Genomic DNA, 13,980 nt, shown 5'->3' on the forward strand with positions numbered 1-13,980 from the left:
GTGTGAGATGTTTGTGAATTTCCCTGTATCAGACATTTGCATATACTTTCAACTTTCTTTTCTCTCTCTCTCTCTCTCTCTCTCTCTCTCTCTCTCTCTCTCTCTCTCTCTCTCTCTCTCTCTCTCTTAAATTAGAGAATAATCACCTGAATATGAATTGAAGAAACTATATCAAATAGATTTCTTTTGGCTTCTTTCTGCCTTTAGCTTTCAAAATAGAACTTGTACTCAACTATTCTCTCTCACGAGTGGTTTATCACATAAGAAACACAGCTTCTGCAACAGCCTTTTGTATCTATATAAACCTGAGCCAAAGAGAGGTTGTTTGATTAATATTTGTCTTAATGGTGATTACTACAACAAAAATATTAATATTGGGAGTTTATTAAGACACATTTTGTCCTTTAAACTGGGACATTCAAAGTCAAGGGACTAACAAATTCAGCCTCTGAAAGTACAAATTCCCCCTAGGTTGGTGTCTGTGTGTCTTCATGTGCAAACAGACTGCCTCTGCTCCTGGGACTTCATAAATGGCTGTCCTAGTGAGCTCAGGTTCAGCGAGAGTTGCTACCTTCAAAAAATTACAGTGTGATACAGGAGGACATCAGTGTTGACCATTAGTCTGCATCACGAAAGTACTCATATGCATGCACTCATGCACACAGATGCTTCATACACACACACACACACACACACACACACACACACACACACACACTAACCACAAAAGAAAAATACTTGTATAAAACTTTCTTTGGCTTTTTTAAATGAGTTTTTCAAACAGAATATACTCAATGGCTGACCTCAACACATTAATGATTTCATTTCATTTTAATTTAAGGGGAGGTAAACATAATAAAACTGCATAAAACTGAAAGGCTTGAATTTTTTCCATGCTCTCAAGCTTGGTATAAATAAAGATATCATGCATAACAGTGTCTCTTAATTTTATTTAATTTATTTTGTTTTGTAAAATAAATTTACTTAATTTAATTTAAATAAAATATTAGTAATCTTTTCTCAATAATTGTCAACTTATCTTATATCTAACTAGTAATTCTATAAATTAAAAAAGGAAAACTAGACTCTATATTAATGTTAAATTATTCTGCATGTATTGTTCCCCAAAATTCTGTACTAATTACAGAGACCAATAGCACACTATAAATACTGTTGGAGGCAATGGTAGAGAGTGTTGCATGGCCCAAGCAGGAATCATGCTTATCATTCATTAGGACTTTGATACTTGAAACTCTATGGTCAAAACATCGATATTTTTATTCTATCCATAATGATAGCATATGTTTCAGATATAACTGACAAACATTAGTACATTGAATGTACAAATTAAATAATCAAGGTTCACTCAAAATACTAGATAATCACAGTCTTTCATGAGAAAGCAAAATTCAATAGTTTTTTTATTTACTTTCTTACTCCAAATTTTACATGTCTCAGCAGCATTTGAAATAAATAAATAAATAAATAAATAAAATAAATAAATAAATAAATTTCAAGCAACAGAACTTTAAGATAATGTAGAGATACAGTCAGTTAATCTAGGCTACAGAGTCAGAAGGATTTGGGGTAGGTGAAATCTGGTCCAGTTCCTATACCAGACACTAGACTGAGCTCTGATAGGCTAACCCTACTTTATTTTGAATGTGTGTTCTGTCTTTTATATTGAATATTAATCTTCTAGAACTACAGCAATAGAATTTGACTGACTGGGTACACTATTCAAATGAACTGCCTTTTCTACTAGAGGCCAGGTATCCCAGATCAATGTGACAATAAGGTGTTTTCTCGAGAGACTTCTCCTTTTGACCTGAGTTCAAATATGCTCTCACTTTGTCTTCATGAGGCTTTTGTTCTGTGTGCACACACTTGCCTCTTCTTTGAAGCTCACCAATCCCAATAGTTTCTTACCCTAATGCAATGACCTCCCTTCATTTAAACTTAATTTTCCCTTCAACGCACTGCCTCCAAATATAGTCACATTAGGAATTATCTGTTCTATACATGCATTTTGCAGAGACAAGAGGCATATAGTGGCCTTTGGCAGTGAAAAGTTACTCTTTAAACATGCTTCAGAGCATTCAATATATATTGAGCTGTAAATAGGTTATTAGTATTACTAATGAATCATAAGCTCATAATACATGCTGTTTTTTTATTAATTATACAGTAATGTGGCATGTGCTTGCAAAGTCCCTTAAGACTCAAATATAGTTAAAAGACTGTTTAAAAAATTAAAGTTCATCAATCTGATTACCGTAGTAGGCTGATTCAGGCACCCTCTTCATTATTGCTAGTAGTCTAAGGTGAGGTCATCCTTGTCGATTCTGGTAATCAGATTGGTGAATACCCTTACTGTCATCACAGAGCCTTTATCTAGTAGATGGCGGAAGCAGTGCAGAGATCCCCAGCCAAGCACCAGGTCGAGCTCCAGGAGTATAGTCGAAGAAGGAGAAGAGAGATTCTATGAGTAAAGGGCATCAAGATCATGATGGGGAAATGTACAGAGAAAACCAAACCAAACTAGTGGGAACTCATGAACTGTGAACCAATAGCTGTTGATTCTCCATAGGACTGCATTACGCTCTCTGTATAGGAGAGACAGTTGTGTAGCTTGACCTACTAATGGGTCCCTTTAGCAGTGGGATCAGGATTCATCCCTGGTGCATGAGCAGGCTTCTTGGAGCCCGGTGCCTATGGTGGGATTCTTTACACATCCTTGGTGCAGGGAGAGGGGCTTGGACCAGCTTCATCTGAATGTTCCAGGCTCTGCTGACTTCCCATGGGAGGCCTTGGAGGAGGTGGAATTGGGACTGGGTGGGGGAGAGGGCTGGGAGGTGGGTGAAAGGAGGAGAGGCGTATCTGTGGTTGGTATGTAAAATGAATAGAAAACTTAATTTAAAAGAGAAAATAAAGCATAAAAAATTAAAATGTAATTGATTTTAAAAGGAAAATATCATCATGACTATGAGACTACATGAGAACTGTCCTATGTTAGATGTGTACATTTATCATAATAATAGTAAAGATTTAAATTGGCATAATTTAGAGGAGAATATGATGGTCCAGGTCATTTGATTTCACAGTTATTGACACTGACTTCATAACCTTGCCTTAGCTTCAGTTATTAGAAAGCACCCACTAGGGATCTAATTCAACTGAGTAATTTTTTCCAAAAACCATACTGATGACTAATCAACAATCATATTTTAATAAGTGTATTCATAGTGTTTTTTTGGTACAGCATGAATAATTACCTACCATCTGTATTACTTGAATCATAATAGGCCCCAAATACTGAGTTGAAAACTAAACATGCTAATCTATTCATTGCATAGAGCTGAGGCATGAGATGCAGAAGACAGTCTGCAAGTTATGGTTCATTTACAGGAACTTCACTTTCCATCTTTCAGTTTTATTTAAAGACTACTTATCAATCACCAATATGGAACATGGTAATCTAGACTACTTATGGATCCAACCTGTGCACCTTAGATTTCAATTATTTTTGAATCACAAGTGGAAGGAAATTATAATATTTGCGGTGTTCTTTTCATTTATAATGAATGCTTTGTAGAATTCTTTATCATTCAGGAGAATGTATAGTAATTTTAAAGGACATGAAGTTAAGACCCCATGTCGTAGAACATCTTTGACTATAGGAAAATTACCAGTGTGTATAGTAGCTTCTACCCAGGACCATGTAACTTCTTTCGTATTATTAATATAACTTATCATCACAATTTAATTAAATCCTCTTTCAAAAGTTTGCTTTTTTCCCCTATGTTTTAAAATCGCAGGGATAATTCTTTTATATGAGTAAGAATAGGCCTCAAGTATATTTATCATATCCCAGAGAAAGGCAATTGTCAGAGTGAAGCCTGCTTACAGGCATAAACATAATTTGAAGTTGGAACTATGAATGGGAAGCATAAAGTGATGGACAACAGAGAAGAGGGGCACATGCTTTGTTGGGAAATAATCTAAATGGAAAAACCCAAAAGGATGCTTATTGGGGTTGGTAGATAATGAGAAGAAACTCTTTGTTGAAGACCTCTCCATCTGATTTCTCTGCTCTTGCTTTCTATTTCCATCCTGTCTGCACTCTCTGCCCTGCATAAGAAATCCTTTCCCATGGTCCAATTTAAAGCAGTCTAGCCTGATTATAGTCAAACACATAACATTGCAACTTCAGCTCTGTCCCAGAGGACCTATATAGTGTGGGGCCATATGTTTTTCTCTCTCTCATTCAAAATTCCAAGTTTCCAGGTGAGCCTGCTGGTGTAGGCTCACAATCTAAAATACTAAAGAGACTGAGGCAAGCAATTCCTGCTTGGGATAGAGAGTGAGTTCAAGACCACCCTGAATGTTTTTTTAAAACTTCTTAGTATTTTATAACACTAACTACTAATTTTTTAAAAGTTGAACAGAATTTTATAGTAATTTTAAGTGATATATTTTTCTTAGGAATTGAAAAACATTTTTTAAAAAGCTAAAATAAGCTTTTTATAGACTGCTATTGTAATTCCCTGGAGCACAATATAATTGGGTTTGTCTTTGACAATATTAAGTATAGAGATTGTTCAATAGATACCAAAAATGAATATTAGAGATTATTGAATGAATAACTTGTAGGTAGAAATTTGTTTTGTAGAAGTTTTAAATTCAAACATTCTATTTAAATTTTAAATAGAGAGATAAAATTAGATATATTAAGACAAAGAATGAGCTTATTTACTCACATACGTGAAATGTTCCATGTTTTCCTAGGCTGTCTCAAATCTGACATTAAAGTGAAAGTTAACACTTAAATGCATACAATGTGTCATGATTGGCTTTAATTGCATTATATTTTTAATCTTCCCCACCTATTAATTAAATGTGTTCTCATTATATAAATGCGTGTTCAATGTAACAAGTTTATTGATTTTAGGAACAGGATTTGAACCATGGCTTTTGGACAAGAGTATCATAGCGCTGATCCAAAAAGAACCAATAAAACATTCAAACTCTTCATAAAGTTCCAGGCCACCTGAAGAAGATATGTAATGCTAGAGAAAGTATGCTGCCTTTGACTTTAGCTATTTCAGGGACATAAAAATGACAATAAGTACATAATGAGGTTTTATAATTTTGAAAGTCAATGTATTTTTCATCATTTAAATAGATAGACTTTCAATATGCTTAGCAACTGAAAAAATGTAAAGAATGAATGTTTGCTCTCTAATTTTTTTATCAAATTGCAATAGAGTCAGAACGACAAACTGCGAACAAAATATTGCTCTTTTGTTATTACAAATAAATAAAATAATACACAAAAAAGAAAGTTTTCAATTTTATTTGAACTGGAAGGAATGGTTAGAAGGAAAATCCATGAGAACTAATTTATAGGGATGAAAGAAATATGATTGCCTTACTTGTAATGCATTTTAGATGAGAACAGGAGTTAAGAAGCTCTTAATGCTGGTAATTTTAAAGACAAAGAAAAACACTTAACAAAGGAAAACAAAAATTCTGAGATTGAACCTGGGTAGGACATCACCTTGGCGATACTTTTTAAAGTTCAGCCTGCTTTTGGTTTTATGTAGGAATAAGCAAAGCATTGCTGTTGAGCTTTAATTGAATGTGAGCCACAGGAAAGTAAACAAAAGATGGTGAAACTCAAGAAATTTGTACAATAGTGATGTTCTCTAAACTACAATTATAATATGAAGAAAACTGTCAAAAGAGAGGCAGAAATACAAAGAACGATCTTTCCGGGTTTGTTTTATTTCTGTGTAGTGAACTGCAGAAATTTTCTATGTACTTTAAGTAGAAATAAGAGCTGTAAAACTCTTTGAATATTTTTTGGTAAAATCCTACAAAGTTCTTCATAATCCGTTCTTCACAAACAGTTACAGTTTTTTTTTTTAAATCACTTTAGATTAACATACCTTTGGTAAAACTGGAGATTGCTTTTAGTCAGTTCCAAGTCATGTTATTTTTGCCAGCATAAAAGAAGTTTATTGTGTGATAAAATGGGAAATCACAAGATGTCTATTATGTCAGAAAGTGATGGCAGATAAAAGTCTGATAAGAATATCTATTCTAAGGAGAGACAGAACTGGAATATAATAGGCAAGATCCATTTTAAGAAAATAAATTGCATCTTATTTCTCACTCTCATATTCTATGTCTTTGCCTCAGATATAAGCTCTATTCCTGTTCATAAAATGTTATTCAATGCAGGCTAGAGGCTCACTTTAATGTTCCATATTCCTTTGCCTCACAGTACAATTTAAGGATGCTTATTGATAGAAGAGCATGTTCTTTGAATTTTTAAACCATTTCATTTTCTTTCTGAATTGTCCAAAATGAAGACACAGATGTAGGGTCTGATTTGTCCTGAGTTCATTTGGTGCTGGCAACAGTAACACTACCTAATTGTTGCTGTAGACTATAGCACATGATCAACATTTTTGCTCTCGGTTATCCTCATTCAGAAAGTCTGCCTTCACTCTAATAAGAATACATAGAAATTATAATTATAGAAATAAAGAAGTAGAAAATTCTGGAATGAATTTGTTGTTTAGAATTATATTTAAATTATATACCATTGAGTTGGGCCACATTTGGTGCCAAGTAGTTATTTTTTCAGTGTTACAATAGTTTATTTGTATCTTTTATAATATATTTAATTATATTTATTTTTGAGAAATTCATATAATGTATTTTGATCATCATCACAACCTCTCTTCCAGCCCTTTTGGGACCAACCATCTTTATATACTCGCTTAATATTTTGTCCTAGTTATTTTTTAAACCCAAGTCCAATTTGTGCTGTCAGCCTATTCTCAGATATTTGACTGGCGTGATCAACCTACCAGGGTCAACACTTTCAAGAAGAGTGACTATCCTTTTCCAAGAAGCTATCAATTGCCAGTAGTTCCTCAGTTGGGGGTGACAACATGCCACCAGCTCCCCATCTTTGTTGGGATATTCTTTGGCTTGGACTTACACAGGCCATTGACCTGACATAGCTGTTTTCAATTCATAGGTGTAGCTATGCTGCTGTTTCCAGAAAAGTTTCCACTACCTCCTAGAGTTTTTTCTACTCTTACTTCTGAGAGGATCCTTGGATTTTGAGGAAGGGGACGGAGCACTCCATACACTTTAATTTCTCTGCACCTTGACTAGTTGTAGATCTCTACGTTAATCATCATCTACTGTAAAGAAAATTATATTCTCTAAAGAGGAATTTGAGATGATTTGGAGAAGCACTAATCCATGAACACAAGAAGAACTCATTTGGTGTAAGTTCAGTAATGCATCTGTCCAACTAGCAGACCAACAGCAGTAGGTTTTCTGCTAGGGTTTCTAACATGTCTAGGCATAAGTTCTTGACCTAGGTAGCTGTGACAGTATTGATTTCATCTTCTGTAGTAGGCTTTACATATAATCAGAAAATGATTGGCTGCTTATTGGCCATCCTTGCCACTATGTATACCAGTGGACATATCATGCCATGCCAGACCTTATTGTAACTCACAGGGTTCAAAGCTGGTTAAGACTGTTCATTATATTGTTTCTCTAATAGCATCCATGGCATCTTCCTGCTCTATGAAGGTGAACTATATTCTATATTTGGCCCAGATTCCACAATACTATACATAGACTGCTGTTCTTTCACAGGACTCAAGTTCAGGTCCCAGTTTACTTACAATCATTCTTTTTTTAAAGATTTATTTATTCTACATACAGTGCTCTGCCTGCATGTATCCCTGCAGGCCAGAGGTAGGACCACCATGAGAGGAAGGGTAAGGTTTTTAGCTCTTAGCTCTGACCTCTTGACTTTCTTCTTTGCATTGGTTCTGTGTTTCTTATTGAATAAGACTTTACTTCTACAATAGACTCCTTTTTTGCACTCTTGTTCTATATGTGCCTCATCTTAACTTACTAAATGTCACTTTTTTCCCTTGTTTATTTGCCTATAGCTTAATTGGGCCACCTATCTTTCAAGGCTTTATGGGATGAAGAATAGAAGATATAGAAGGAAATGTATAAGATGTACACAAGATATGTAAAGAATCATTACTTTGTTGCCAAGGGCACATTTGAACTATGGGAAACAAGTTATCCTTCAGCTTCGCCCTTCTGTGCAGGAGAAACAATGGACCTAAAGGAAGTCACCATGGTGCTTAGAGGCATATATGATTTCATTTGAATAATATCAAACCATGGGTAAGTACATCTAACTGAGATGATAGAACATAAAATCAGTGATAAGAAGAGACAGATTTGGTACAGCTATCTTTACCACCATTTCTGAGGATGTTGGTTTTTCACTGGTCTCCTAGAAGTCATCATGTTAATGAGCTATCTTATATTCATATAATCTAATAAAAGAGAAAATATCTTTTATTATCACTGTCCCCATTTGTCTTATTTAATTGATTTATCTCATTAATAAAAAGAAAAGGGCAATTACTGGGGGTTAGAGTGAGCAATTTATTGCACATCCTGAAACTAAGGAATAGAATAGAGTTTTTAAATGCTTTCTATACCCTTAAATAAATGTGCTAATGCAAAAAAAAAATGTTAGGCATAGAAATATCAGTATAAGATAATTTTTTTTTTTGGTTTTTTTGAGACAGGGTTTCTCTGTGTAGCTTTGCGCCTTTCCTGGAACTCAATTGGTAGCCCAGGCTGGCCTCGAACTCACAGAGATCCGCCTGGCTCTGCCTCCCGAGTGCTGGGATTAAAGGCATGCGCCACCACCGCCCGGCTCAGTATAAGATAATTAAGACCACATAAAATCTAATAAAATGTACAGGGTTTTATTTGTTGAAAAATTATACAAGCAGATTTTTCAACAGAGAGCCTAAATGTACAGTTTTATTACAAGACACATGAGAAGCTTAGTTCTGAAAAACAAATAACCATTTTAAAAAGAACCTTGTGCCACTGTAAAATGCTGAGTTTCTCAAAGTCATAATTGATTTGAGCTTTAAAATCCAATGCATACAGGGTAATAAAATTAGAGTTAGTGCAGCATAGCACATGCCATGGGTTTGAAAGTAAAAGCTTTTGTCATTCTGTTCAGAAGATAGTAGGGGCCAGTGACTTACCATCATGGTTACTAGGACTATTATTTTAATTTGTGTCATCATCAGTAAGAAGGACATCCCATAATGAAATGGGCTTCTTGAATGTTATTGAAATGAATTTGGAAGGCTGCCCCTTGTGATTTCTCCATGAGATTTTCCTCTTTCTTCTTCATAATCCCTAGAAAGCTGTGAGCATAATTATTCATGTGTAAAGGACAGAGGAGATGGGATTGTGTGAGAGAGGGCATTGTAATTGCCTTTAAATGCCTTATTTTGCATGCTGAAAATCAGTTTTGCCCCACATCTGTCAGAGTCATCAAGAGAGTAATTGAAATGTTTTGGAAACACCTACTCATTTGAAGTTGCAAAGGCTTTATTACTTTGGCAAGAGCTTGTTGGCTGCAGCAAATGCAAAATGTGAATCAGAAAAAATGCATTCATGTTTGCTGATTCTAGTCGGCTATATTACTTCTTTAATTGAAGTCAAGTCAGTAGAAAGCTGACTGTATAACTGCTATCATGGTAAATTTCATTTGCTGTCAGATTTGAAGTATTACTAAGCTTTTGAAGTAGAATCTTTCTCAACTTTGCTAATCATTCCTTTTCATATTCACAATTGCAAAATGAAAAGCAGCTTTAAAATCTTTGACTTCCTTGGGAGTGATACAATAGGAAATGTGGAAAGGCAATGTTCTTCTCTGTGGGTATTTATACAGTTGTTTATTTTTGATTTTACTGAAATTCATGTCAGGACTATATCAAAGTTTTGAAAATGTGGTTGGTTCCACATCTTTGGTTTATTAGAAATTTGTTTCCTCATGAAATACTTTCTATATATAGTATAATAAATTGATCACCACTATACAATGGTTTATATCTACAACATATTAGATTGAATCAATAATAAATCTTGCTCCTCAGTAATTATTTTATTGGTGTGAGTAAATTGTTTTGGTTTTACAGTATTCCAAAAAAAGTTGCTACTAAATTATGTATGCTTGATCAAATAACTTTTAAATTTAACATTCAATTTAAATGTTGGATAAAAATATACATAAATATAGCATAAACATATAACTGACACCTTTCATGATAATTATATAATTTTTTGCACATAACAACTCTTTCCAATTTATAATCAAACTAATATTGAGATAGTTATATTTTTCTGATTCTATGTCATTTTATACTTCCATGATGGTATGCACACTGCCCCAAACGTATTTTCTGATATTCCTGAACTTGAGTGTGTGTGATAAAAGAAATTTTATATTGTAGACCAATGTAAGGAATACCATTGTGTCAATTTTTTAAATTGATAGTGATACCTTCCACTTTCTCATTGAATTATTCATATTTAATGGCAATGTGTTTTAGGTTACAGTTGTAATCCTAGGACTACAGAAGAGATATGTTCAGAGGTAAGAAATACCTCTGTGACTCAGATAGTTTTTGAGGCTGAGGACATTGTTAAGCTTCAAACGCAAAAGAGCAGTTAGAAACAAGAGATAGGAATTAGGCGAACGTATGAAATTTGGTTGTATTTTTTCAGAAAGCTCTAGATTTAATAATTCTGTTTTAAAAATAAAATTGGTGAAGAAGAGAATAAGAAAATGAGGAAATGTGGACCAATGGGCACTAAGCTGCAGTTAGATCGTTGCAAGAAACTCTAGGGTGCTATGGAACAGTAGAGTGGCTATAGATAGTTATAATATACTACACATTCCAAAAGCCAAAAGAAATGATTTTAAAAGTTTGAAGTACAAGGGAATGATACATGTCAGACCTATGTTTAAGTGATGCAAACATTGCATAAGGTTTCTATGCATCAAAAGATGTTATTCCATGTACAAGTTGCGTATGCTTGTACATAACCATCAAGCAGAGCAAGAGTATGGAATATTGGTAATTATTCTGCAGGATAAATTCTATTCTGTCAGACACTTGATGAGTTCAGATAGGCTTTTAGCTAACCTAGGTGGAAATGAAACATAATGTGACTAATTCCAGGAGAATTAAGATTCACCTTCTAAATCTCACTTAATAAAGTTGCTGATATTTATCTATCTTCCTATAAACCAAACGGCAACATATTGAGGCCACACAGAGAAGTCAAAGGTGAAAGATTCAAGGGCTGACCTAAGTTTCCTGGATTCTTTAATCACTTCATGGAGTGGCAAACACTGTCTGTTCTGAATCACCTCTTTACCTTAGTAGTGTGATGTGAAAGAAAAAAATACTATTTTTGTTTGTTTATTTAATGAAAATAGACTTTTCTCTCATGCAGTCTATCCAGACCACAGTTTTCTCTCCCTCCACTCTTCCCAGCTCTCCCTAACCTTCACTCACCCTCACATCCACACTCCCTGCAGCACACATGCACACACACACACACACACACACACACACACACACACACACACACCACAAACATTTCCCTTCAGAAAAGGAGTAGGCTTCCAAGAGACAATAACCAAACAAGACAAAACAAGATACAATAAGAAAAGACAAATACTCTCATACTGAGACTGGACAAGGAAATCCAATAGGAGGAAGAGAGTCAGAAGATCAGGCAAAAGAGTCATAAGCAATCTTGGTCTCAACAGTTCTTGCTCATACAATCCCTCCTCTTTCTTGCAGATTGGACTCCTGGAGCTCCACCTGGGGCCCAGCCGTGGATCCCTGCATCCGCTTCCATCAGTCATTGGATGAGGTTTTTAGCACGACAGTTAGGGTGTTTGGCCATCCTATCACCAGAGCAGGTCATTTCGGGCTTTCTCTCAACCATTGCCAGTAGTCTATTGTGGAGGTATCTTTGTGGATTTCTGCGGAACTCTCTAGCACTTTGCTTCTTCCTATTCCCATGGGGTCTAATAGCCAAACTAGTGGAAACACATGAACTATGAACCAATAGCTTAGGAGCCCCCAACTGGATCAGGCCCTCTGGATAAGTGAGACAGTTGATTAGCTTGAACTGTTTGGGAGGCATCCAGGCAGTGGGACCAGGACCTGTCCTTAGTGCATGAGCTGGCTGTTTGGAACCTGGAGCCTGTGCAGGGACACTTTGCTCAGCCTGGGAGGCGGGGACTGGACCTGCCTGGACTGAATCTACCAGGTTGAGCTGAATCTCCAGGGAAGTCCTTGCCCTGGAGGAGATGGGAATGGGGCATAGGCTGGGGGAAGGACGGGGGGAGGGAGGCAGGACAGGGGAATCCATGTCTGATATGTAAAATTAAATCAAATTATAAAATTAAAAAAAAGATAGAACTAAAACTGTTCAAAAATTTTAGTACTTAAAAAAAAAGTCAGAAGCACACCAACTCCCACTGTTTAGGAGTCCAACAAAAACAAATAACTACTGCAGAGCATATGACTGATACACCTTAGGCTATACCCTAAATAATTCATATACTTAAATAAACAGAAGAAGAACCAAGGGTAAATTTCATACAGTAATTTCAAAACAGTGGCATTGGTCAAGCTTTCTTTATTTATTTATATATTTTTGAGATTATAATATAATTGACACATTTCGTCTTTCCCTTTCTTCCTCCAAACCTTCCCACAATCACCCTTGCTCATCTTTAAATTCATGGCTCCTTTCTTCACTAATTGTGCTACATGCACGTTTGTGTGTGTATATACATATATATTCACTCCTAAATATACCATCCTAGTCTGTATAATGTTGCTTGGATGTGTGTTTTCAGGGTTGATCATTTTGTATTTGATGACCAATTGGTGTTGCCTTCTTTGGTGAAGAGCATTTCTCTCTCTCTCTCTCTCTCTCTCTCTCTCTCTCTCTCTCTCTCTCTCTCTCTCTCTCTCTCAGCATTCCTTAGTTGCTGTAGTAGTTTATATAGGTTTGAAGCTTTTTAGACTTTCCCCTATCCCCCTTGGCAGGTCTTTTGGTGTTGTCCTTGTTCAGCTTATGTATGAGCAGTCATATGTGTATGACTAAACTTTAGATATAATTATAATTAATTTTTTATAAATATAAAATATTTACATTGAATTTCCATAAAACATATATTCGTCAAGAAACTATATGTACCTTAAAAATTAGCTGTGAAATGAACAAACTATATAAGATGTAATCACTTAAACATGTATACACATTATTTTACAAGCAAATCAATATAAGTTGAGTATTTATTGAATTAGTAAATTAGATAAAATATTGTACTCTGACCAATGGAAGCAATGTTTTTTAAACTAAGAATAATGAATACTAACTGCATAATACAACCCAATAATAGTTTAATAATATTTCTGAAAACATAGTCTAGACACTGTCCTTAGAATACTCAGTTAATTGTATTTTATCTTATTTATAAAAATTCACTCAAATCATTCTTAGATCATCGTTTTTATCCTTTGCACAAACATGGAATTTTATACTTATGAAATTACTTTATCTTAATGTGCCAAAGTGATTGTGTGGCTCCTGTATTCTCTGATGAATTTAAATAATTTTCAAATTAATCTTGGCCTGAATAGCAACACCATTTTCAAGATTATTAATATATTGAGTGAAAATTGCTGCATGTTATCACATATTTAAATTAAATTTTTACTCTTCAAAGTTCTCATACTATTTGTAATGAGCTATTTAATTTAAAATTTCCAGTATGTATCTGTATGTAGCCCACTAATTTCTGAAATGTCATTCTTTGTTTTGGAAGGCTTTCTTATTGTTTTCCCATTGAATGAAGTTTTGAATCATAAAACTTTAATGTGATTCTTTACCCATTACATGATCATGACTGGCACTGAGTAACAAATTGATTACTTTAGAAAAAAATGTATTTTATGATATGGGAGCCTTTATATATCAGGATACAAATACCCCTGGAAACATGTGCTCCTCTGTTTA

General features: G+C 34.8%; 1 long non-coding RNA gene across 1 annotated transcript in view; it reads right to left on the reverse strand.

The window, feature by feature from the left end:
* Positions 1-435: 435 nt before the first annotated feature.
* LOC131920674 (uncharacterized) overlaps positions 436-13,980 on the reverse strand; it is a 98,501-nt gene continuing 84,956 nt past the window's right edge. Inside the window, exon 3 of the long non-coding RNA XR_009381745.1 lies at positions 436-571. This is a non-coding gene — a long non-coding RNA (uncharacterized LOC131920674). The remainder of the gene's footprint in view (positions 572-13,980) is intronic.

The sequence above is a fragment of the Peromyscus eremicus genome, chromosome 10 (assembly GCF_949786415.1).
Source record: "Peromyscus eremicus chromosome 10, PerEre_H2_v1, whole genome shotgun sequence".
In the NCBI taxonomy this organism is placed as follows: Eukaryota; Metazoa; Chordata; class Mammalia; order Rodentia; family Cricetidae; genus Peromyscus; species Peromyscus eremicus.